We start from the raw sequence: 23,961 nt of genomic DNA on the forward strand, positions 1-23,961 counted from the left end.
TCCTCTTGCTCCACAGGGATTGGCTAACAACAGTTACCATGGGAAGTCCAGGTTTCTAACAGCACCCTGGGAGCAGAGCCAGAATACCAGAGGTGTTACATTCTCTGTAGCAGCCGAATTATGAGAGGGGAGACAGGGAGAGAGAGAGAGAGAGAGAGAGAGAGAGAGAGAGAGAGAGAGAGAGAGAGAGAAAGAAAGAAAGAAAAAAAAAGTGGGGGGAAAAAGAATGAGACAGAGAAGGGGGAGAGAGAGAGAGGAAGAAAGGGAGTGTGGTCGGTGGTATACTGTAGCTTTGAAGGGCTCAGTGAAGGGGTCAGGATTTTTTGCGGGAGGTCTATGATATCCAGATGTACAGTGGTACATTTCCCATGATAAGATTAATTTGTTTTCCGATTTGGAATAAAATGTCCTCTTGTCTTGTTTTTGCTCCCCTTTCTCTCAGTCTGTGGTAGATTTAAAAACAATACTCTGTAGCTGTCTGACTTCTCCTTGTTTGTTTGATTTGGACATTTTATACCACAGCTGAACAACTAACTTTTATTGAGAGACTATTTAAACTTTTGGGAGATGGTCTCAACCCCATCTCTCTCTTTTCTGGTGGATCAGTATCCTAATTAATCATGGTCCTCAAATATCTTGGTTTTGAGGACCATGTTGAATATCCCCAGCAAACCGGGAAGACTACCAGGACATTAGCTAACATTCCCATTAAGTTCTAGTTATGTTTTATCTAACATTAGGATTATTAGGATCATTAGGATCACATTTGGATCATCCCAAGAACATTAAAATAATATTTTCAGAAAATGTTTGAAATGAAATATCCTGGGAATGTTGTCCTAACATTCACAAAAATGTTGTGCACAACATCTGTTAAATCCACCACACAGAACATTCCCCTAGGTTTCCAGGTAATGTAGTAAACAAAATGTGTTCTGGGAAGGTTATGGGTTTGTATTAAATTCCTGAGGTTTTCTGACCCAAAACTGACCCTTTCTCTCAAATGACTAATGACAGTGTTGCATTGTTTCTAGTACAAACTTGTCCTCCATGTTTCTGCATCCATCCTGTGTTGAAGTGAGATCTGAAAGAAGATAATCCTCTCTCTGGGACTTTGACTTAGAGGATCAGTAGCCTGAACAACATAAAAAGCTGAAGCAAAGTTTAACGCATAAACATCTGATTTACTGACCATTTAAAAGCAGTTTTCTCCTGAAGAGTGCAAACTGTAGTCATTCCAGACTGAAGGTGGGGGTCTTTGTGAATGTGCTGTGCAATGAATTGTGTAGTCATCTCTAAAGGAGGCTTTTGTCACCACTCCTAACAACACTTGGTGTGATGGTGGCAGTCCCATGGGCAAATATCATGCTTCCATTGCATAATTAACATCCTTGGGATAGTTTAAAAAAAAAAAGTTTTTTATTTGTATTTATTTTTACACCTTTTTCTCCCCAATTTCGTGATATCCGATTGGTAGTTACAGTCTTGTCTCATCACTACAACTCCCATACGGACTCGGGAGAGGCGAAGGTCGGGAGCCATGCGTCCTCCAAAACACGACGCCACCAAGCTTCCTGACACACTGCTCACTTAACCTGGAAGCCAGCCTCACCAATGCATTGGAGGAAACACAGTACGGCTGGTGACCAAAGTCAGCAAACATGCGCCCGGCCCGCCACAAGGAGTCGCTAGAGCGCGATGGGACAAGTATATCCTGCCTCATGGGTTGCGGTTGCTGCCAGCTGCGACACAAACTGGGATCGATCACGGTTCTGTACTGATGCCTCTAGCACTGCTAGATCGCTGCGCCACTCGGGAGGCCTCCTGGGACAGTTGAATCACATTTTCTGTGGTACTTTCTCTTCAATTTTCTTACTAGGCACCTGATTTCCCATTTCCAGTTTCAGTTTCTTTATCACATTTCCTGCCCACACACAGAAGTGCACTTTTCCTCCAACCCAAAGTTCACACAAGTTCACATTGAATTAGTTTCAGGAAATCAGCCAGACCACTGCTTCATGTGAACTGTGTTTGACCTACAGGCCAAAGCAGCAAGCAGAGCCGCTAATGTCTCCTCCAATACCCAACAGACCCTACTACAAAGTTGGAGTTGACCTTTTTGACTGCAATGGCAAAAGTCACATTGCTGTTACCGACTACTACTCAAACTACCCTGAAGTAGCAACACTGCCAACTACCTCCAGTGTGTCATTATATAAGGAACAAACATAACACACATAGTTTCATTTCATTTTGTGTTTACCAGAACTGTCCAGTGGAGCAGGGGGAGATGATGACAAATTGAAACTTCCATTTTTCTGCATGTTATTGGAGAGGATGCATTGGACATTTACAATAGCTTTCAGCAAGACGAGGCAAACTTCACATTGACTGTGCTAATGGCTAAATTTGAGGAGTACTTTGTACCAAGCCAGAACGTCATGTTTGAGAGATACAAGTTTTTCTCTCATGATCAGTAACAGGGAGTCAGTTTTGACCAGTATTTGGCTGAGCTGAACACACTGAGCAAAAATTTGAATTTGAAAATCTGAAAGACTCACTAGTGAAACACTAGTGAAATTTTATAATGAAATTTGATGCAGTACAGACACACACAAAAACACAAACATTGAAATGGTACTTTGCGCCTAGGTAGATATTGAATCTCTGCTTGAAACATTTCCAATTGTCAGCTAGATTGCCTGTTAACTGCATAGGAGTAGGAGGACTAAGCCTATCCATGACAGAGAACAGGAACAGTGTCAATTTCTCTTACTTCAGTATGTTGCTCATCAACTTGCTCATCAACAGATTCCAATGCAGCCTCGCTCTCGCTGCTGTCACTCTCTCTGCGGTCACTCTCGCTGCTGTCACTCTCGCTGCGGTCACTCTCTCTGCTGTCACTCTCGCTGCTGTCACTCTCGCTGCTTTCACTCTCGCTGCTGTCACTCTCGCTGCTGTCACTCTCGCTGCTGCGGCTCGTTGTCCTCGCTCTTGCAAGCTATCATCTTCGACTACTCACGCCACTTCAATTGTGGAAGAATGTTCCATTTTCGTCGCGGAAATTTGCAGAGTTACTCCTTTCTTTTCTCTGTCTCGTCATAGCGACTTCCAATCTGGCACCATGTTATGTTTGTTCCTTATATAATGACAAACCGGGATGTAGGTTTAACTAATTTTAATGAACATATTCTTCAGCTAGAAAACTCCATGTTTAGCCATGCAAGGCATTCTTCATCCACCTTGCCCCCGCATAGCCTGCTGGGTAACATAGTCTAAATGTTATTAACACGTAACAACACAATGTGAAAAGTAAAGAGTACCTTAAACACTCCAATTAATTTGTGCTTGCTATTGCCTAAAGGTGATACATCCACACCAGCACGAACATTAGTGTGTCACAATGGCAATGTTCAAACAATATCCACATCGAGATGTGCCAACAATTCCTCCCACATTCCCAGCATTTTGAGCTGTCAGAACAGACATTGTTTCCCAGCAACAACACTGACCCACTGTCCATTCAGTCAAAACAGCATCCTGCAAAATTCTGTATGCTGCTGTTTGTCACTAAAAGACTCATCTTCATCTCACTGCCCATATCCGAACAATACAATACAGTAAGCCAATAGGAAGGATTAAGTTGATAAAAGCAAATGAGGTTTTCACAGGAAGCCTGATATAAAATACTAATCCCCACTGCCAGTAAACACACAATACATTGAATAAGTGATAGGAAGTGTTAATCAATTAATAAGCAAATTTGTTTTTACACAAAAAATCTGTCAAAGTTCAGCAAAGTTAGGGCTGTCCTTTTTCACCCCTTACCGTTCTAGCCATGAGAATATGCCTTGGAAAAAACAAAGCCCCAGGCAGACTAAATGGCCTGCCTGCCATCAAGTTGCAGTGAAGCAGCAATCAGAGGAGCTAATGGTCTTTTTCTACTCAGGCACAAAACAAACATCCAAATGGAAGTTCAAAGCCCAGCGGATCGGAACAGATGACTGTGTAGAAAAGGCTTTCGCACAGAGAGATTGAATTTGTACTAATTTCAGTGTTGATGCTGTGTCCATATGGTTTCAAAATATGGTCTTTATTTGAGTTGTTTCACTGTACAGTTTTAAACGTAGTAACCCAAGTTTTTACACCAGTTTGTTACCAGCAGTTTAACCAAAATATGCAAGTTCTTTCACGCAATTCAAGCATGCCCAAGAACATGAATTGTCCCTGATGTGTGGTAAAGACAGTATTTTTCCACAGGTTCTTTGCAGGTCCCCGCGTGTCGCCCCTGCCTGCTTAGGAATTTGAAGTCTCGGTTGGTTAGCGGAGATAAAATAGCAGTCGGAGGCACCATAGAGGTATGGGAGGGAACACGGGTTGGGTGTTGGAGCGGCCCACCTGTACAGGCGTGTTATGACATGCTGTCTGCTCGTCGATGCTGCAGATTCCTGGCTGCTCCCCTCTAGAATAACAGATTGAGGAATCAGATAGGGAGTTGAGACTGTAGACATGACAGTACAGGAGCCCCCATGGTGGCTAAAAATGAGTGATAGTGGATTGTAGGAGTCACAAAGTAGATCAGAAGCAGTCTAAAAGACTGGACACACCATCATGAACGGCGGCTGTGCGTGGCCGTGCACAGTAGATCACCTGCTGGGTGTGGATGAATGGTGGTGATTCATCGTGTGGAATCATCGGAAAATGGAAAGAAAATGAAGGCCCATGTTCTGTGGTAAGAGGCGATAGGATAGCCGTCCGCTGCACACAGCAGATGTTTCATGTATGCACACAGCCAATGTTCGTGGTGTGTCTTCTCCTGAAAGAATACTGTAATCAACTGTTTTCCCCCCCAGGAATGAGTAGATTACATTCCCAATAAGTATGAGGTAAACCGTTGCAGTATGAGTATGACATGATGCAGTCACTACGAGGCTTTAGCTTTAATTCGGAATTCAAACTCTTGGTGTTTTTTTTCCCTGTCTGTGTGATATACTGTCCTAGACCCTTGAATTCTGGGAATCCTTCTAAATTCTGTTCCCAGGGGCCTTTGTGGTTCTAGATTATTCCCACTTCATTTCATACAGATGCAGTCAGCCTGGGAGAGGAGAACAGTATCAGTCTGATAAACAACTCCGCCAAAGCATTTAATTGGAATAGGCCTCAATCAATGCCGGGCAATCCTTCTGCATCAATTAGACAATCCAACTATCTACTAAAGTACATGCATTATGTAGAAACCCATGAAAAATCATATTCCCACATTCTGCTACATTCATCACAAGTCTGGCCAAAAATAAGAAGTGATAGATTAGATTATACTATAGATGAACTTTGACCCTACTGACTCATGAACAACCCTGTTTGTGGTATAGCAGCTACTGTGACAGTCATTTCATTCTACACTTTTACAAGAAAGGGTTCCAAAAGGGTTCTTTGGCTGTCCCCATAGGAGAACCCTTTTCGGTTCCAGCTAGAACACTTTTGGGATCCATGTAGAACCCTCTGTGGAAAGAGTTTTGCATGAAAGCCGAAAGGATTCTACCTGGAACCAAAAAGGGTTCTTCAAAGGGTTCTCCTGTGTGGACAGCTGAAGAACCATTTTAGGTTCTAGATAAAATCTCATGACTAAGAAGACACTTCTGATTCCACTGATTCTCTCCATCTGTCTCCCCTCTACAGTGGCAGGATGTTCCATTTCCAGACTGGGGCTTTCTGGTCGGTATGATGTTTCTGGCCAATCTAACTCACTATGAAGTCATGATGTGCATGCTATGGGAAAGAAGTGGATTTAATTTCATACTGTGGATCATGACTAAGAAGAACCTTCCGATCCCGATTTTGTCTCTCTCCAACAGTGGTAAAATAGGTTTCCTATTTCCTATTGACTGGGGTTCTTGGCCATTCTATCTCACTATGAAGTCATACTGTGTATTTTATCTGAAGGGAGTACGCGAGTGGAGAGCAGATGGATGCACCACATCTGGAAGGTGGCCTGCTGCCCAGATACTACAAGACCAAGGGTACTGATGGTATTTTTTTTTATTATACAGTGGCTAGCATTAGAAAACCACCTATTTTACAGATGGATAAACATTTCTGGAACAGCAAAGGAGAAAATGAGTTTTTCTCCCAAAAAATAACATATCTGTGGTTTGCTAATAGACCAAAAGTTGTTCCACAGTTTGGCCAAAGTACTTTCAGCTTCTGCACAGATATCATCTCACAAATAACTGTGATGGCGAGCAGGAAAATACTGAGTGCTTTTTTTATGAAAAGCTGATCCCTTTAGTCTGTCTCGTGTATGTTTATTGACCTTTTTAAGTTAAATATCTAGCTGAATAATTGCAAGAACATGGTATGATTCCAATGGGGGATTACTGTATGAACATAAATGGTCAGACAGCAGTAGTAGGCCGATCGTAAATGAGTAAATGGTTCTTTTATAAGCTAATATACAAGTTACAGTCTACTTATTCTCTGCCCCACTGTAAAATCAACCACTCCTAACCAAACAAAGGTGATTTATACAGTGGCTAGCATTAGAAAACCACCTATTTTACAGATGGATAAACATTTCTGGAACAGCAAAGGAGAAAATGAGTTTTTCTCCCAAAAAATAACATATCTGTGGTTTGCTAATAGACCAAAAGTTGTTCCACAGTTTGGCTGAAAATATGTGAAGCAAGCTGTCTGAGTCTGTTACCTTCTCTGCCTTCTCCTTTCAGACTTTACATCATCCAACGGGAGTGCAAATATTTGCAAATGGCATACGTGTCTTTCCCTAAGGACCTAAATAATTTGAGTGTAATTTATGTCTTTAACAGGAAAAATAAACATTAGAGGTTGTATTTACTTATTCCCTGCCATGGACTTGGATTAGCCGGGAAATAATGGACGCGGGAACACGAGATGTGGAATGCTGTTTGGTCTAGATGCAGACAAAATGGTACGTTTTTTTATGCAATCATGTGGCTGTCCAGACAATGACATCTGATATCTTGATGTAGTTTACTAGATTACCACAGGATATGAAGAACATTATTTAAAATTGAGAAATTGTTTCAACAGCTGAATGGCCAAATGAGTCATTTCAGAGGTGACAAATGCAGATATGGAAGTGATATAAAATATAAAAATGATACGAACAATATACTGCTATTAAGCTTCCATCTGACAACAACACACATGGAAACTGTGCATCATCTCAACTTTTATAACATTGTTCCAGAGCTAAATTAGTGTTGTGATAAAAAGGCATGCCACTACCAGAACGATGAATAATGTCAAACAAGAGAAAAATGGGTATGGGGAAACCTACTCTATAGTCTCAACGATCATATTCACCGATTGGGAATTCACACAGACAGCCACGCCCCTGCTTAAGCTTAATGCTTGTGTTTCTAGCTCCAACAGTGCAGTAATAATATATAGTGATACAAAAACAATACACACATGATCCAAAAAGTTATAAGAAAGAAATCAAGAAATATCAGAACAATCAATGTCTAAGTCCGGAATATATATTTATACAGAAGTATGTGGAGACCCTTTCAAATTAGTGAATTCGGCTATTTCAGCCACACCCATTGCTGACAGGTGTATAAAGTCGAGGACACATCCATGTAATCTCCATAGACAAACATTGGCAGTAGAATGGGCTTACTGAATAGCTCAGTGATTTTCAACGTGGCACCATCATAGGATCCACCTTTCCAACAAGTCAGTTCGTCAAATTTCTGCCCTGTTAGAGCTACCCCAGTCAACTGTAAGTGCTGTTATTGTGAAGTGGAAACATCTAGGAGCTACAACGGCTCAGCCTCGAAGTGGTAGGCCACATAACCTTAAACGAGAAGCGCGTAGTGCATAAAAATGTTCTGTCCTCCTATGCAACACTCACTACCGAGTTCCTAACTGCCTCTGTAAGCAACTTCAGCACAAGAACTGTTCATTGGGAGCTTCATGAAATGGGTTTCTATGGCCGAGCATCCGCACACAAGTCTAAAATGACCATGCGCAATGCCAAGCGGTTTAAAGCTCGCAGCCATTGGACTCTGGAGCAGTGGAAATGCGTTCTCTGGAGTGATGAATCACACTTCACCATCTGGCAGTCCAACGGACGTATCTGGGTTTGGCAGATGCCAGGAGAACGTTACCTGATCGAATGCATAGTGCCAACAGTACGGTTTGGTGGAGGAGGAGTAATGGACTGGTGCGTTTTTCATGGTTCGGGCTAGGCCCCTTAGTTCCAGTGAAGGGAAATCTTAACTCTACAGCATACAATGACATTGTAGACGATTCTGTGCTTTCAACTTTATGGCAACAGTTTGGTAAAGACTATTTCCTGTTTCAGCATGACAATGCCCCTATGCACAAAGCGAGAGCCATCCATAAATGATTTGTCAAGATTGTTGTGGAAGAACTTGACTGGCCTGCACAGAGCCCTGACCTCAACCCCATTAAACAACATTAATTAACAACATGTTAATACCCATGATTCTGGAATGAGATGTCGACAAGCAGGTGTCCACATACTTTTGGTCATACAGTGCCTTGCAAAAGTATTCACCCACCCATTTACTACTTCCGGCACCGACAGAGATGGCCGCCTCGCTTCGCGTTCCTAGGAAACTATGCAGTTTTTTGTTTTTTTTACGTTGTATTTCTTACACTAGTACCCCAGGTCATCTTAGGTTTCATTACATACAGCCGAGAAGAACTACTGAATATAAGATCAGCGTCAACTCACCATCAGTACGACCGAGAATATGTTTTTCGCGATGCGGATCCTGTGTTCTGCCTTACAACCAGTGTAACGGAGTGGATTATATGCAGCGACCCAAAAAAACGACTCAGAAAAAGAGGGAAACGAAGCGGTCTTCTGGTCAGACTCCGGAGACGGGCACATCGTGCACCACTCCCTAGCATTCTTCTCGCCAATGTCCAGTCTCTTGACAACAAGGTTGATGAAATCCGAGCAAGGGTAGCATTCCAGAGGGACATCAGAGACTGCAACGTTCTCTGCTTCACGGAAACATGGCTAACCGGAGAGACGCTATCCGAAGCGGTGCAGCCAGCGGGTTTCTCCACGCATCGCGCGGACAGAAACGAACATCTTTCTGGTAAGAAGAGGGGCGGGGGCGTATGCCTTATGACTAACGTGACATGGTGTGATGACAGAAACATACAGGAACTCAAATCCTTCTGTTCACCTGATTTAGAATTCCTCACAATCAAATGTAGACCGCATTATCTACCAAGAGAATTCTCTTCGATTATAATCACAGCCGTATATATCCCCCCCAAGCAGACACATCGATGGCTCTGAACGAACTTTATTTAACTCTCTGCAAACTGGAAACGATTTATCCGGAGGCTGCATTCATTGTAGCTGGGGATTTTAACAAGGCTAATCTGAAAACAAGACTCCTAAATTTTATCAGCATATCGATTGCGCAACCAGGGGTGGAAAGACCCTGGATCATTGTTACTCTAACTTCCGCGACGCATATAAGGCCCTGCCCCGCCCCCTTTCGGAAAAGCTGACCACGACTCCATTTTGTTGATCCCTGCCTACAGACAGAAACTAAAACAAGAGGCTCCCACGCTGAGGTCTGTCCAACGCTGGTCCGACCAAGCTGACTCCACACTCCAAGACTGCTTCCATCACGTGGACTGGGAGATGTTTCGTATTGCGTCAGACAACAACATTGACGAAAACGCTGATTCGGTGTGCGAGTTCATTAGAACGTGCGTTGAAGATGTCGTTCCCATAGCAACGATTAAAACATTCCCTAACCAGAAACCTTGGATTGATGGCAGCATTCGTGTGAAACTGAAGGCACGAACCACTGCTTTTAATCAGGGCAAGGTGTCTGGTAACATGACTGAATACAAACAGTGCAGCTATTCCCTCCGCAAGGCTATCAAACAAGCTAAGCGCCAGTACAGAGACAAAGTAGAATCTCAATTCAACGGCTCAGACACAAGAGGCATGTGGCAGGGTCTACAGTCAATCACGGACTACAGGAAGAAACCCAGCCCAGTCACGGACCAGGATGTCTTGCTCCCAGGCAGACTAAATCACTTTTTTGCCCGCACTCACATCCGTCATCATGAAGTGCTTTGAGAGACTAGTCAAGGACCATATCACCTCCACCCTACCTGACACCCTTGACCCACTCCAATTTGCTTACCGCCCAAATAGGTCCACAGACGATGCAATCTCAACCACACTGCACACTGCCCTAACCCATCTGGACAAGAGGAATACCTATGTGAGAATGCTGTTCATCGACTACAGCTCGGCATTCAACACCATAGTACCCTCCAAGCTCGTCATCAAGCTCGAGACCCTGGGTCTCGACCCCGCCCTGTGCAACTGGGTTCTGGACTTCCTGACGGGCCGCCCCAGGTGGTGAGGGTAGGCAACAACATCTCCTCCCCGCTGATCCTCAACACTGGGGCCCCACAAGGGTGCGTTCTGAGCCCTCTCCTGTACTCCCTGTTCACCCACGACTGCGTGGCCATGCACGCCTCCAACTCAATCATCAAGTTTGCGGACGACACAACAGTGGTAGGCTTGATTACCAACAACGACGAGACGGCCTACAGGGAGGAGGTGAGGGCCCTCGGAGTGTGGTGTCAGGAAAATAACCTCACACTCAACGTCAACAAAACTAAGGAGATGATTGTGGACTTCAGGAAACAGCAGAGGGAACACCCCCATCCACATCGATGGAACAGTAGTGGAGAGGGTAGCAAGTTTTAAGTTCCTCGGCATACACATCACAGACAAACTGAATTGGTCCACTCACACAGACAGCATCGTGAGGAAGGCGCAGCAGCGCCTCTTCAACCTCAGGAGGCTGAAGAAATTCGGCTTGTCACCAAAAGCACTCACAAACTTCTACAGATGCACAATCGAGAGCATCCTGGCGGGCTGTATCACCGCCTGGTATGGCAACTGCACCGCCCTCAACCGTAAGGCTCTCCAGAGGGTAGTGAGGTCTGCACAACGCATCACCGGGGGCAAACTACCTGCCCTCCAGGACACCTACACCACCCGATGCTACAGGAAGGCCATAAAGATCATCAAGGACATCAACCACCCGAGCCACTGCCTGTTCACCCCGCTGTCATCCAGAAGGCGAGGTCAGTACAGGTGCATCAAAGCTGGGACCGAGAGACTGAAAAACAGCTTCTATCTCAAGGCCATCAGACTGTTAAACAGCCACCACTAACATTGAGTGGCTACTGCCAACACACTGTCAATGACACTGACTCTACTCCAGCCACTTTAATAATGGGAATTGATGGGAAATGATGTAAATATATCACTAGCCACTTTAAACAATGCTACCTTATATAATGTTACTTACCCTACATTATTCATCTCATATGCATACGTAGATACTGTACTCTATGTCATCGACTGCATCCTTATGTAATACATGTATCACTAGCCACTTTAACTATGCCACTTGGTTTACATACTCATCTCATATGTATATACTGTACTCGATATCATCTACTGTATCTTGCCTATGCTGCTCTGTACCATCACTCATTCATATATCCTTATGTACATATTCCTTATCCCCTTACACTGTGTATAAGACAGTAGTTTTTTTGGAATTGTTAGTTAGATTACTTGTTCGTTATTACTGCATTGTCGGAACTAGAAGCACAAGCATTTCGCTACACTCGCATTAACATCTGCTAACCATGTGTATGTGACAAATAAAATTTGATTTGATTTGATTTGACTTGGCATTATTTCCTATTTTGTTGCATTACAACCTGTAATTTTAATGGATTTTAATGTTGATTTCATGTAATGGACATGTCCAAAATAGTCCAAATTGGTGAAGTGAAATTAAATAATTCTAAAAAATGTAAACAGAAAAGTGATGCGTGCATATGAATTCACCCCCTTTGCTATGAAGCCCCTAAATAAGATCTGGTGCAACCAATTACCATCAGAAGTCACAAAATTAATTAAATAGTCCACCTATGTGCAATCTAAGTGTCACATGATCTGTCACATGATCTCAGTACCACCTGTTCTGAAAGGCCCCAGAGTCTGCCACACCACTAAGCAAGGGGCACCACCAAGCAAGTGGCACAATGAAGACCAAGGAGCTCTCCAAACAGGTCAGGGACAAAGTTGTGGGGAAGTACAGATCAGGGTTGGGCTATAAGAAAATATCTGAAACGTTGAACATCCCATGGAGCACCATTAAATCCATAATTGAAAAAATGGAAAGAATATGGCACCACAACAAACCTGCCAAGAGAGGGCCGCCCACCAAAACTCACGGATGAGGCAAGGAGGGCATTAATCAGAGAGGCAACAAAGAGACCAAAGATAACCCCGAAGGAGCTGCAAAGCTCCACAGTGGAGATTGGAGTATCTGTCCATAGGACAACATTAAGCTGTACACTCCACAGAGCTGGGCTTTATGGAAGAGTGGCCAGGAAAAAGCCATTGCTTAAAGAAAAAATAAGCCAACTGGCATGTGGGAGACTCCCCAAACATATGGAAGAAGGTACTCTGGTCAGATGAGACAAAAATTTAGCTTTTTGGCCATCAAGGAAAACGCTATGTCTAGCACAAACCCAACACCTCTCATCACCTCGAGAACACCATCTCCACAGTGAAGCATGGTGGTGGCAGCATCATGCTGTGGAGATGTTTTTCATCGGCAGGGACTGGGAAACTGGTCAGAATTGAGGGATTGATGGATGGTGCTAAATACAGGGAAATCTGTTTCAGTCTTCCAGAGATTTGAGATTGGGACAGAGGTTCACCTTCCAGCAGGACAATTATTATTATTTTAACTAGGCAAGTCAGTTAAGAACAAATTCTTATTTTCATTGACAGCCTAGGAACAGTGGGTTAACTGCCTGTTCAGGGGCAGAACGACAGATTTGTACCTTGTCAGCTGGGGGATTTGAACTTGCAACTTTTTGGTTACTAGTTCAATGCTCTAACCACTATGCTACCCTGCAATGACCCCACTCGATTGGTTTAAGGGAAAACATTGAAATGTTTGTGGTATGACTTAAAGATTGCTGTACACCAGCAGGAGCCCATCCAACTTGAAGGAGCTGGAGCAGTTTTGCCTTGAAGAATGGTGAAAAAATCCCAGTGGCTAGAGGTGCCAAGCTTATAGAGACATATCCCAAGTGACTTGCATGTGTAATTGCTGCAAAAGGTGACTCTAGAAAGTATTGACTTTGGGGGGGATGTATAGTTATGCACGCTCAAGTTTTCTGTTTTTTTGTCTTAATTCTTGTTTAATTCTAATTCTTAGTTTGCATCTTCAAGGTGGTAGGCGTGTTGTACAAACCCCTAAAAAAATCTATTTTAATTTCAGGTTGTAAGGCAACAAAATAGGAAAAATGCAATGGGGGGTGAATACTTTGCAAGGCACTGTATACAGTGCCAGTGAAAAGTTTGGACACACCTACTCATTCAAAGGTTTTTCTTAATTTTTCCTATTTTCTACATTGTAGAATAATAGTGAAGACATCAAAACTATGAAATAACACATATGGAATCATGTAGTAACCAAAAAAGTGTTGAACAAATCAAAATATATTTTATATTTGAATTTCTTCAAAGTAGCCACCCTTTGCCCTGATGACAGCTTTGCACACTCTTGGCATTCTCTCAACCAGCGACATGAGGTAGTCACCTGGAATGCATTTCAATTAACAGGTGTGCCTTGTTAAAAGTTCATTTGTATATATTTATATATATATATATATATATTTATATATATAATGGTGTGTACAGACAGTATGAACAGTATATAAATAGAAAAGGTGTGTACAGAGGTGGTAATAAAGGATATACTCTAGGCATGCTGTACATACTGTACAGTCTGATCAGGCTTAGGAGTTTCCCGAACCACGGTACGTGTGTGTGGGTGTTTGTGAACAGTAATGTTGTGTAAAAGAAACATACTCCGTAAGGGATGTCTGATTGTCCTTAGCTGACCCCCTACTGCATTGTGACAAGACCACTGTCACACAGTAAATGATTCTGAATGCATCTGTGGTTCACAACAGCATGTTTAACATCACATGGACTCATAGACCGAGGGAAGAAAACAACCACAAATCATGTTCTCCTACCACAAGAGCACAATACCCCGGGAAGTATGATGTTTAGTTAACTGTCCATAGACGCAAAGTAAGGACACAATGGTTTAAACTTAAGACGCTAGGCTGATTGAAAGATTTTATAACAGTAGTGTATTTGAGCCCAAATAACACATATAATTAACACATATAATAGTCAACAGCATTAATTTGGTACAGTACCTACATTTTTAGAAAGAGATTCATCGATTTCTTTCAACATCATCTTTGCTAGATGTGTTTTTAGTACAGTTCTATTGCTCAGGTTTAATGGTTTAGGGATTATGCAGGATGGCTGTTGTTCTGAGTCATAACCACCATGTACAGTGTGTCAATTAACAGAACAGGACAGAATGCCGCTACCGTATGATATTATTCAGTTCTGCACAGACTGTCTGCTATTTAGGATGTCTTAAACATGATGAAACCAGTTATCTAACCACAAGCATGTGAGATATTTCATTACAAAATGCCCACTTCTCAAACAGTCACCCCAACCAACCTATTCTTATTTCCTTTCTCTTTCGAGATATGATACCCACTGGTTTTAAAAAGAAAAGGAGAGAAATGTAGAGATTACAGCACTGAAAGGAAATGTAGATAAAACTGTACCAAGATTATCCAAACAGGCTTATATGAGGAGATACTGTCTGTCTCACACACAGCCCCAAGGCAACTTTTCACAATTCCTCAGAGCTAAGGACGCCCACTCTGTAGATGCATCCCTTTGCTCATCTGGGAAATCAAAAATGCTCCATAGTCGGTTAGCTAAATTAAGCACAGCATTATTATCTATAGCTCTCTTAGGAAGACAAGAGGTTGAGAGTTCTGCAACCAGCTGTGAGGTGCCTCACTTAGCTGAAGGGAAAATATCTATAATCTTGTAGATTTAAACGAGGAATCTAGGGGGCGGTTTCCCAGACACAAATCAAGCCGCCTCCCGACTAAAAGGCGCTTTCAGTGGAGAATCTCTATTGAGAATGCTTTTTAATCGAGGACTAGGCTTAATCTGTGTCTGGGAAACCAGCCTTAAATGTTCCATAAATTGATATTCTTGTTACTAATATCACCAGATGTCTAAACAACTATGATGGAAATGCATACACAAGCTTAGTTGAGATGTCATAGATAAATGAACAACTCCATAAAACACTTTGTCATTATAAACATTGGTATGGTCTTTCATTGAGAGACTCAGAGCATGACTAGTGGTATTTTCTTTCTTTATACTGACAGTGGTAAGGCAAGATGAATTGAATAAATAATTGAAATTAACTGAAATAGTTTTCATTACTGTTCATATTTACCATACACTACACAGAATTACTGTTATGGATCAATAATGACAAGCCTCCTGGAATTGCCCATTTAGATTGAAATCAACTGAGGATGGTAGCTGATTCTATGGCCACTCCTATCTGTCATATCTTTAATCTGAGTCTGGAGGAAGGTGTTGTCCTCAGGCCTGGAGGGAAGCCGAAGTCATTCCTCTACCCAAGAGGGGTAAAGTGGCCTTCACTGGTTCTAACAGCAGACCTATTAGCTTGTTGCCAGCTCTCAGCAAACTGTTGGAGAAAATTGTGTTCGACCAAATACAATGCTATTTCTCTGCAAACAAATTGACAACAGCATACAGTCTTTCTTCATGAAGGGCACTCAACATGTACTGCACTGACACAAAGTACTGATGATTGGTTGAAAGACATTGATAATACAAAGATTGTGGGAGCTCTACTGTTAGATTTCAGTGCAGCCTTTGATATTACTGACCATAATCTGTTGTTGAGAAAACATATGTTTTATAGCTTTTCAACCTTTGCCATATCATGCATTCAGAGCTACTGTATCTATCTAATAGAACTCAGAGGGTTTTCTTCAATGGAAGGCTCTCTAATATCAAACATGTCGGGTGTGGTGTATCGCAGGGCAGCTTTCCAGGCCCTCCACATTTTTCTATTTTTATTGATGATCTGCCACTGGCATTAAACAAAGCCTGTGTGTCCACGTTTGATGATGATTCAATTAAGTCACTGAAACACTTAATAATGAGTTGCATTCTGTTTTGGAATGGGTAGCCAGTAATAACCTGGTTCTGAACATCTTTAAAACTAGAAGCATTGTATTTGGTACAAATCCTTCCACAAGCTCCAGACCTCAGCGTAATCTGGTAATGAATGGTGTGGCTGTTGAACAAGTCGAGGATAATAAATTACTTGGTGTTACCTTAGATTGTAAACGGTCATGGTCAAACATATAGATTCAATGGTTGTAAAGATGGGGAAAGATGGGGTTGTAAAGAGCTATATCCATAATAAAGAGATGCTCTGCTATTTTGACACCCCACTGCAGAGTGCAGACTCTATTTTTGTCTTATCTTGATTATTGCCCAGTCATGTGGTCAAGTGCTGCAAAGAAAGACCTAGTTAAGCTGCAGCTGGCCCGGAACAGAGCAGCACATCTTGCTCTTCATTGTAATCAGAGGGCTGATATAAATACTACGAATGCCAGTCTGTCTTTTTATAAGAAACATACATTGTTGGGCCTCCCGGGTGGCGCAGTGGTTAAGGGCTCTGTACTGCAGCGCCAGCTGTGCCACCAGAGACTCTGGGTTCGAGCACAGGCTCTGTCGTAACTGGCCGCTTAGGGAGGGGTTGGCCGGTAGGGATATCCTTGTCTCATCGCGCACCAGCGACTCCTGTGGCCAGCTGGGCGCAGTGCGCGCTAACCAAGGTTGCCAGGTGCACAGTGTTTCCTCCAACACATTGGTGTGGCTGGCTTCCGGGTTGGATGGGCGCTGTGTTAAGAAGCAGTGCGGTTGGGTTGTGTATCGGAGGACGCATGACTTTCAACCTTCGTCTCTCCCGAGTCCATACGGGAGTTGTAGCGATGAGACAAGATAGTAGCTACTAAACAATTGGATACCACAAAATTGGGGAGAAAACGGGCTAAAATTCAAAAAATAAATACAAAAATAAACATTCATTGTTGAATTAATTGTGTTGAAGAATTTAAATTGTTTGCATAGCCAACTTAAACACAGCTCTGACACACACACTTACCCCACCAGACATGACACCAGAGGTCTTTTCACAGTCCCCAAATACAGAACAATTTCAAAAAAGCATACAGTATTATATTATTGCATGGAACTCCCTTCCATCTCTTACTGCAAACCTGGTTTAAAAAAAGCATATAAAGCAACACCTAACGGCTCAATGACTCTCCCCTATATGACCCAGATAGTTTGTGTATGTATTGATATGTAGGCTATGTATGCCGTTTTTAAATGTATGCCCTTGTCTATGAATGTTCTGTATTACGTCATGTTTCATGTTCTGTTTGGACCCCAGGAAGAGTAGCTGCTGCTTTCGCAACAGCTAATGGGGATCCTAACTAAACACCAATACCTAACAACATTCCTTTACTAGGAGTATGGGTCAATAGTACCATCCACCACTCTCTGGAGCCAAGTTATCCCTAATTATTCTTAGTATACTAACCAGTGACTGTGGTTAGTAAACCTTCTGTTAACCCTGATGGCAATTACAAACAGATAAACAATGTGAGGGGATACAATTACACCAACATACACGCCCCTTCCCTGAATTAGTCCCCTTTTAGACTTCCTGTAATTCTACAAATCTAAAACACAGCTCTCATACCAGAGTGCTATTACTGTGTCTACAACTATCCACCATTGGCTTAACTTTCTAACAATATGTTTGATAAAGGAGAGATCCGAGAATTAGTTTAAGAGGCAGAACAAACAATCCATCTAGTTCTGCCCCAGAGATTTCTTCTCAACGCTACTTTGGAGGTTTGGAAAATAACCAGATAAGGAAACGCTCTCCAGACATTTAGATCATGGTCTTGACTTTCTCACAGTTTTCTCTCACATTTTATCTAAAGGATTTACTGAAAGAAGCTTAAGGAGGCTAATAGTGAATGAATCCATGGACTATGGGTAAACATGCAAAGAATTGGCCAGCCAGTAACTATGAATGAATCAGGGTATCATTAAACTTAGCCCACAGATATACCACCATCAAGTAGTTCAGTGGTTATCATCAATTCCTAGTTCTTACTTTGAGTAGACTTACAACTTGCTGAAAATCTTCAAATTCTAATCAAATTCAAACTTCCAATGAGTGAACGTCCTGTGTGGGTTTGGTGCATTGTGTGCTCATGCAACAGAACGACACATGATGTACAGTACAATACAAGCTCATACCTCTGTCATCTATCATCAGCTCAAGTACTTGTGAAGAAGTTACTGGGCGCCTCCCAAATGGCACCCTATTCCCTATATAGTGTACTACTTTAGACCAGCACCTACAGGCCTGCATAGGGAATAGGGAGCCATCTGGGACGCATACAATGTCTTTATCAGCTGAGAGGGGTCTGGTTTGGAGGGGATCCAGATTATCTATAGTGTTGCTTAGCTTTGGCCCTGCTCTGCATGCATTCCACAACCACTCTGCCCAGCAGAGTTTAGAGAAATTGGCACAAATTAAAAGAAGGATCTACCAACTCCATCAAGACCAAGGTTGACCAGTTTAATAGGGCTTTACACAAACATTATGGGAAGTCAAGTCATTAAACCGAATGGCTGTGCTTCATGCTTGGGTTTAAAGAGACGGCACAGAAACCAAAGGCAGTCAGACAGAGTCAGTATAAACCATTTGCAAAAAGAAACAGACTGACTACTGTGGTTGGGCACTGTAAAAAACTAACATTTTATTTTGCCTCTCTATCACCGTCTTTCTTGGCTGTTTTCTTTGTTAGTGTTTTCTTAAACTTTGATCATGACTTTGACCCTCTTGTTGTCATTTCATTAAGACTCAGAGACTTCCGGCAGTAAGGTTTTTACAGTAAAATCATGACATATGAACTGTGCCTCCTCTGTCTGACTTTGATATGCTGTATTGTCCTATCCGTATTTTTGAGTATATATTAGGATCTTCATTTGCTGCTGCCAAAAGCTGCACTCTCGATCCACGATATGGCAGATGATGTAAAGCCATAACACATATGTTTTTTCAGCAGCAGACTATTTTCGATAATGTAAAAAACTATACTGAACAGTTCCCACAATTTCTTTCACCCAATCATCTGTAATTTGGGTTAATGCCGTACATGTTGAGTGCCCTTCCCTAAAAGCATGCCGAAAGTCAGTTGTTAATTTGTTTACTCTGAAATTCCATTGCATTTGTTCAAACACCATTTTTCCCAACATTTTACTAAGGGTCGGTAGCAGGCTGATTGGTTGGCTGATTGAACTAGTAAAGGGTGCTTTGCTATTCATGGGAAATTGTATGACTTTTTCTTCCCTCCAGGCCTGAGGGCATGCACAAATTCCTGCAGGCTTAGTTTTAAGAGATGGCAAATAGGAGTGGCAATATAGTCCGCTACCATCCTCAAAGGTTTTCCATCCAAAGGATATGAAGGTTCAGCGTTTGTTGTTGTCATGTCCTGCCTAAGTTTACTAATCTTGGCAATGAAAATGTCATTCAATAAGTTGGCAATATCAGTGGGTTTTGTGATAAATTTTACTACCTAATTAAATTAAATAAAAACATTTATGAGCCATCTGATTCAATGAAGAATGTGGCTGAGTTCGCCTTTTTGCCCAAACTGTAATTTATGGTGCTGTGTGCTGTATCTTGTGTGCCTGAAACCATATGAGCTCATACTCCATTATCTCTATGTTGATACTCAGAGTCTCTGACTGGAACACTCTGTGTTGAGAGGTCCCTACTTTCCTCTCATCGTCACTGCAGTGTGGCCTCCTTTCATGGATATGTGAATCTCTGCTGGAGTTGAAGGAGAGACCCCTCCTTACCTCGTTGACTCACCCAGGAAACAATGCCCCCTCCCAGCGCTGAGGTGGGTGTGTTGGGCTGGTGTCACTGAATGCAGGACGTATGAGTTTCCTTCCCGTTGGGGCAGGTCTGCCTTACTGTACATTTTATGATTTGTAAATATTTAGTACGTGTTAGTGCATTTGTCTCCCTGTATTTTAACATGGACACAATTGTTTAAGGTAACGTCATGACAGACACTCACCATTGCACCATGGCACTCATACTGTTATGGGCATGGTATTGTCCAAGTATAGGCCTATTCTAGAAGATTAGACTGCACTCATTCACTGACAGATTAAATAATCAATTGGATCAGCTAGAAAACAGATTGAGACAAAATAATATGAGAATATTGTCCTTAGCAGAGAACGAGGAAAAAGGGGACTTTCCAGCTACGTGATCAAGCTGATGTCGGAGGAGCCTGGCGTGGATGTGTCGACGGAGGATCTGGCGTGAAGCAGGAGAATGCTAAATACCCTCGCATTGTGAATCTTTAAAGTATGGAACTATCAGACCAAAGTCAACATTCTGAGGGCAAAGGAGGGACCAGAGATCAAGACAATATAAAAGAGGAAATATAACATGTAAGTCAAGAATTGTCAAGAATAGTTCTATGGATGGGAGTGTCTGAGTGGGTGTATGTGTGGGTATATGTCTGTGCATATGAGTGGGAGAGTGAGGGAGGGTGAATGTGGATGTGTGTGGGAAGGCAGGAGAGAATGGGTGTGCAGAGACATGGGGTGTATGTTGTGTGTGAATGAATGAGAACGGATAAGTGGGTGGATGTACAGTATATAGGTGTGTAGAGGTGTATGAGAAGAGGGGAGGGGGGAAAAGACAGAGGTTGGGATAAACTGGGCCTGGGTGAGTAAGGGAGGGCAAGGGGGGGGAGAATAGTGAGGGGCTATATCCAGGGGACTGGGATGGGATGACTGGGAAGGCATCAGACACTTCTCTGAGGTGTGCGTGAGGCCTCCACTCATCCCATTTCAGTCGCTCAGAGGACCCACTCACCCCAAGCAGACCCCCACTAGCCACTATACTTGAATGTAATTTGTAAGGTAATACAAACCAAACACAGTATATAAGTGGCAGTCTTTTTTTCAAAAGTATGTACAATGTATGTATCCACATTGTTTTTTGGTATATTAGGAGAGGAGATAAAAAGCCCTAAAAAGGCATAGCGCCTCAAGTAAAAAGTCGTATTTTGCTTTATGTTTTTATTTTGTGTTTTTTGTTAAATGTCTGCTCAGCCTACATCCCCACACGCTATATACAGTTGAAGTCGGATGTTTACATACACTTAGTGTCACGACTCCCGCCGAAGTTGGCTCCCCTGCCTGTTAGGGCGGTGCTCGGCGGTCGTCGTCACCGGCCTCCTAGCCGCCACCGATCCCTTTTTCCTAGTTTAGTTTAGTCTTATTAGTTGCACCTGTTCCTATTTGTGTTTTCTTGATTTTCTAGTCTATTTAAGCTTGTTGGGCCCGCTCTAGTTTGTGCGGGATTATTTTGTGTTCACTTTTAGTGTTGGATGTGGATTTGTGCTCCGGACTGTTTTACCCTGTGTTTTGGGTTGGTCAGTGTTTTCCACCCTGTGTTTGGGCATGGAATAAATTACCTATTTTTCTTGAACCCTCTGCTCTCTGCACCTGACTCCTACCTTCCACTCCTATTCATCCGTGACAGAATCCCGCACCGGTACTATGGAGTCATCAGGAGTAGCCGCACCTTCTCTCCTGACTCCTACCTTCCACTCCTATTCATCCGTGACAGAATCCCGCACCGGTACTATGGAGTCATCAGGAGCAGCCGCACCTCCTCTCCTGACTCCTACCTTCCACTCCTATTCATCCGTGACATTATCCCGCACCGGTACTATGGAGTCATCAGGAGCAGCCGCACCTCCTCTCCCATCGATGGACAGGGTCCTCCATCACACCACCATTCTTCACTGGATTGGGGCAGCTATGGATCAGATGATGGAGAGGATGGACCGATGGGAGAGGAGTGGCCTTCCTACCTCTCCTCCAGCGCACCTTCCACCAGCACCACCTACCCCTGCTTCAGCGTCTGGCTCCGTTGCCCTGCGTCTGGCGCTCCCCAGGGAGTACGATGGGACGGCGGCTGGGTGTCAGGGGTTTCTCCTACAACTGGAGTAGTACCTAGCTGATGGACCACTATCGTTGTAGCCTCAGGGAGGACTTCCACAGGGAGCTAGCGTGCTGGGACACCACCATCTCCCTGGATGAACTGATTGACATGTCCAATCGTCTGGACAACCTGCTGGCTGCCCGCGGGCGTCCAGAACGGGCCCTGTCAATTCCACCTCCAGGCCATCCTGCTCCCATCCCCATGGAGTTTCGGGGGGCTGCATAGAGGGGGACCGGAGGAGGAGTTTCCTCCTGCACCAGTTGTGGTCGGCGAGGACACACTGCCGATCGGTGCTGGAGGAGCTCGTCTGGGAGACGGGAAGGCAGGCAGAGCTCTACTCGTTCACCCCAGGTGAGTCAGCACCAGACTCACCCAGAGCTTCCTGTCGGCCATATGTTTTTGCTAACTTCTTTTCCTGGGTTTTCTCCCTCTCTACAGCATAAGACACTCGTCGATTCAGGAGCAGCTGGGAACTTCATGGATCGTGGGCTCGCGCTAAGGCTAGGGATTCCCCTGGTGTCGTAAGACCAACCTTTCCCCGTGCACACCTTAGATAGTCGACCATTAGGGTCAGGGCTGGTCAGGGAGGCCAATCACAGTGGGGTTTAGTTACCCATTACCTCTCATCGCCACGGCGGTGGAATCATTTCACGGGGCGCGTTTCTTCATAAAACTGGACCTTAAGAGTGCGTATAACCTGGTGCGTATCCGGGGGGGAGATGAGTGGAAGACCGCATTTAGTACTACCATTATGAGCCATTATGAGTACCTCGTCATGCCATATGGGTTGAAGAATGCTCCAGCCGTTTTCCAATCTTTCGTAGACAAGATTCTCCGAGACCTGCACGGGCAGGGAGTGGTAGTGTACATCGATGACATACTGATCTATTCTGCCACATGCGCCGCACACGTGTCTCTGGTGCGTAAGGTACTTGGGCGACTGCTGGAGCATGACATGTACGCCAAGGCTGAGAAATGTGTGTTCTCCAAACAAGCCATTTCCTTCCTGTGTTATCATTTCCACCTCTGGGGGGGTTGATGGAGTGTGACCGCGTTACAGCCGTGCGTAATTGGCCGACTCCGACCACGGTAAAAGAGGTGCAGCGGTTTTTAGGGTTTGCCAATTACTACCGGAGGTTTAACCAGGGTTTTGGTCAGGTGGCTGCTCCCATTACCTCACTGCTGAAGGGAGGACCGGTGCGCTTGTGCTGGTCAGCAGAGGCGGGCAGAGCTTTCAGTCATCTGAAGGAGCTGTTCACCAATGCGCCCATGTTGCTGCATCCGGACCCCTCTTTAGCGTTCATAGTGGAGGTGGACCCATTCGATGCTGGGGTAGGAGTCGTGCTGTCACAGCGCTCGGGCGCGCCACCAAAGCTCCGCCCTTGTCCTTTTTTTTCGAAGAAGCTCGGTCCGGCGGAGCGAAACTATGATGTGGGGGACTGGGAGTTGTTAGCTGTAGTCAAGGCTCTGAAGGTGTGGAGACATTGGCTTGATGGGGCTAAGCACCCTTTCCTCATCTGGACTGACCATCGTAATCTTGAGTATATCCGGGCAGCGAGGAGATTGAATCCGCGTCAGGTTAGGTGGGCCATGTTCTTTACCCGGTTCCGTTTCACCATCTCATACCGGCCAGGCTTCCAAAACACGAAGGCTGACGCACTGTCCCGCCTATATGATACCGAGGAGCGGTCCATCAAGCTGACCCCCATACTTCCACCTTCATGTCTCATTGCACTGGTGGTATCGGAGGTGGACGCGGAGATCGAGAGGGCATCATGGTTGGAGCCTGCACCCCCTC

General features: G+C 43.8%; 1 long non-coding RNA gene across 1 annotated transcript; it reads left to right on the top strand.

Moving 5' to 3' along the window:
• Positions 1 to 6,748: 6,748 nt before the first annotated feature.
• Positions 6,749 to 23,277, top strand: LOC121839596. The gene is made up of 5 exons (XR_006079049.1): positions 6,749 to 6,946; positions 19,868 to 20,034; positions 20,378 to 20,596; positions 21,699 to 22,514; positions 22,602 to 23,277. It is a non-coding gene; the product is annotated as an uncharacterized LOC121839596 (long non-coding RNA).
• The last annotated feature ends 684 nt before the right edge of the window (positions 23,278 to 23,961 follow it).

Source organism: Oncorhynchus tshawytscha, linkage group LG16 (assembly GCF_018296145.1).
Source record: "Oncorhynchus tshawytscha isolate Ot180627B linkage group LG16, Otsh_v2.0, whole genome shotgun sequence".
NCBI lineage: Eukaryota > Metazoa > Chordata > Actinopteri > Salmoniformes > Salmonidae > Oncorhynchus > Oncorhynchus tshawytscha.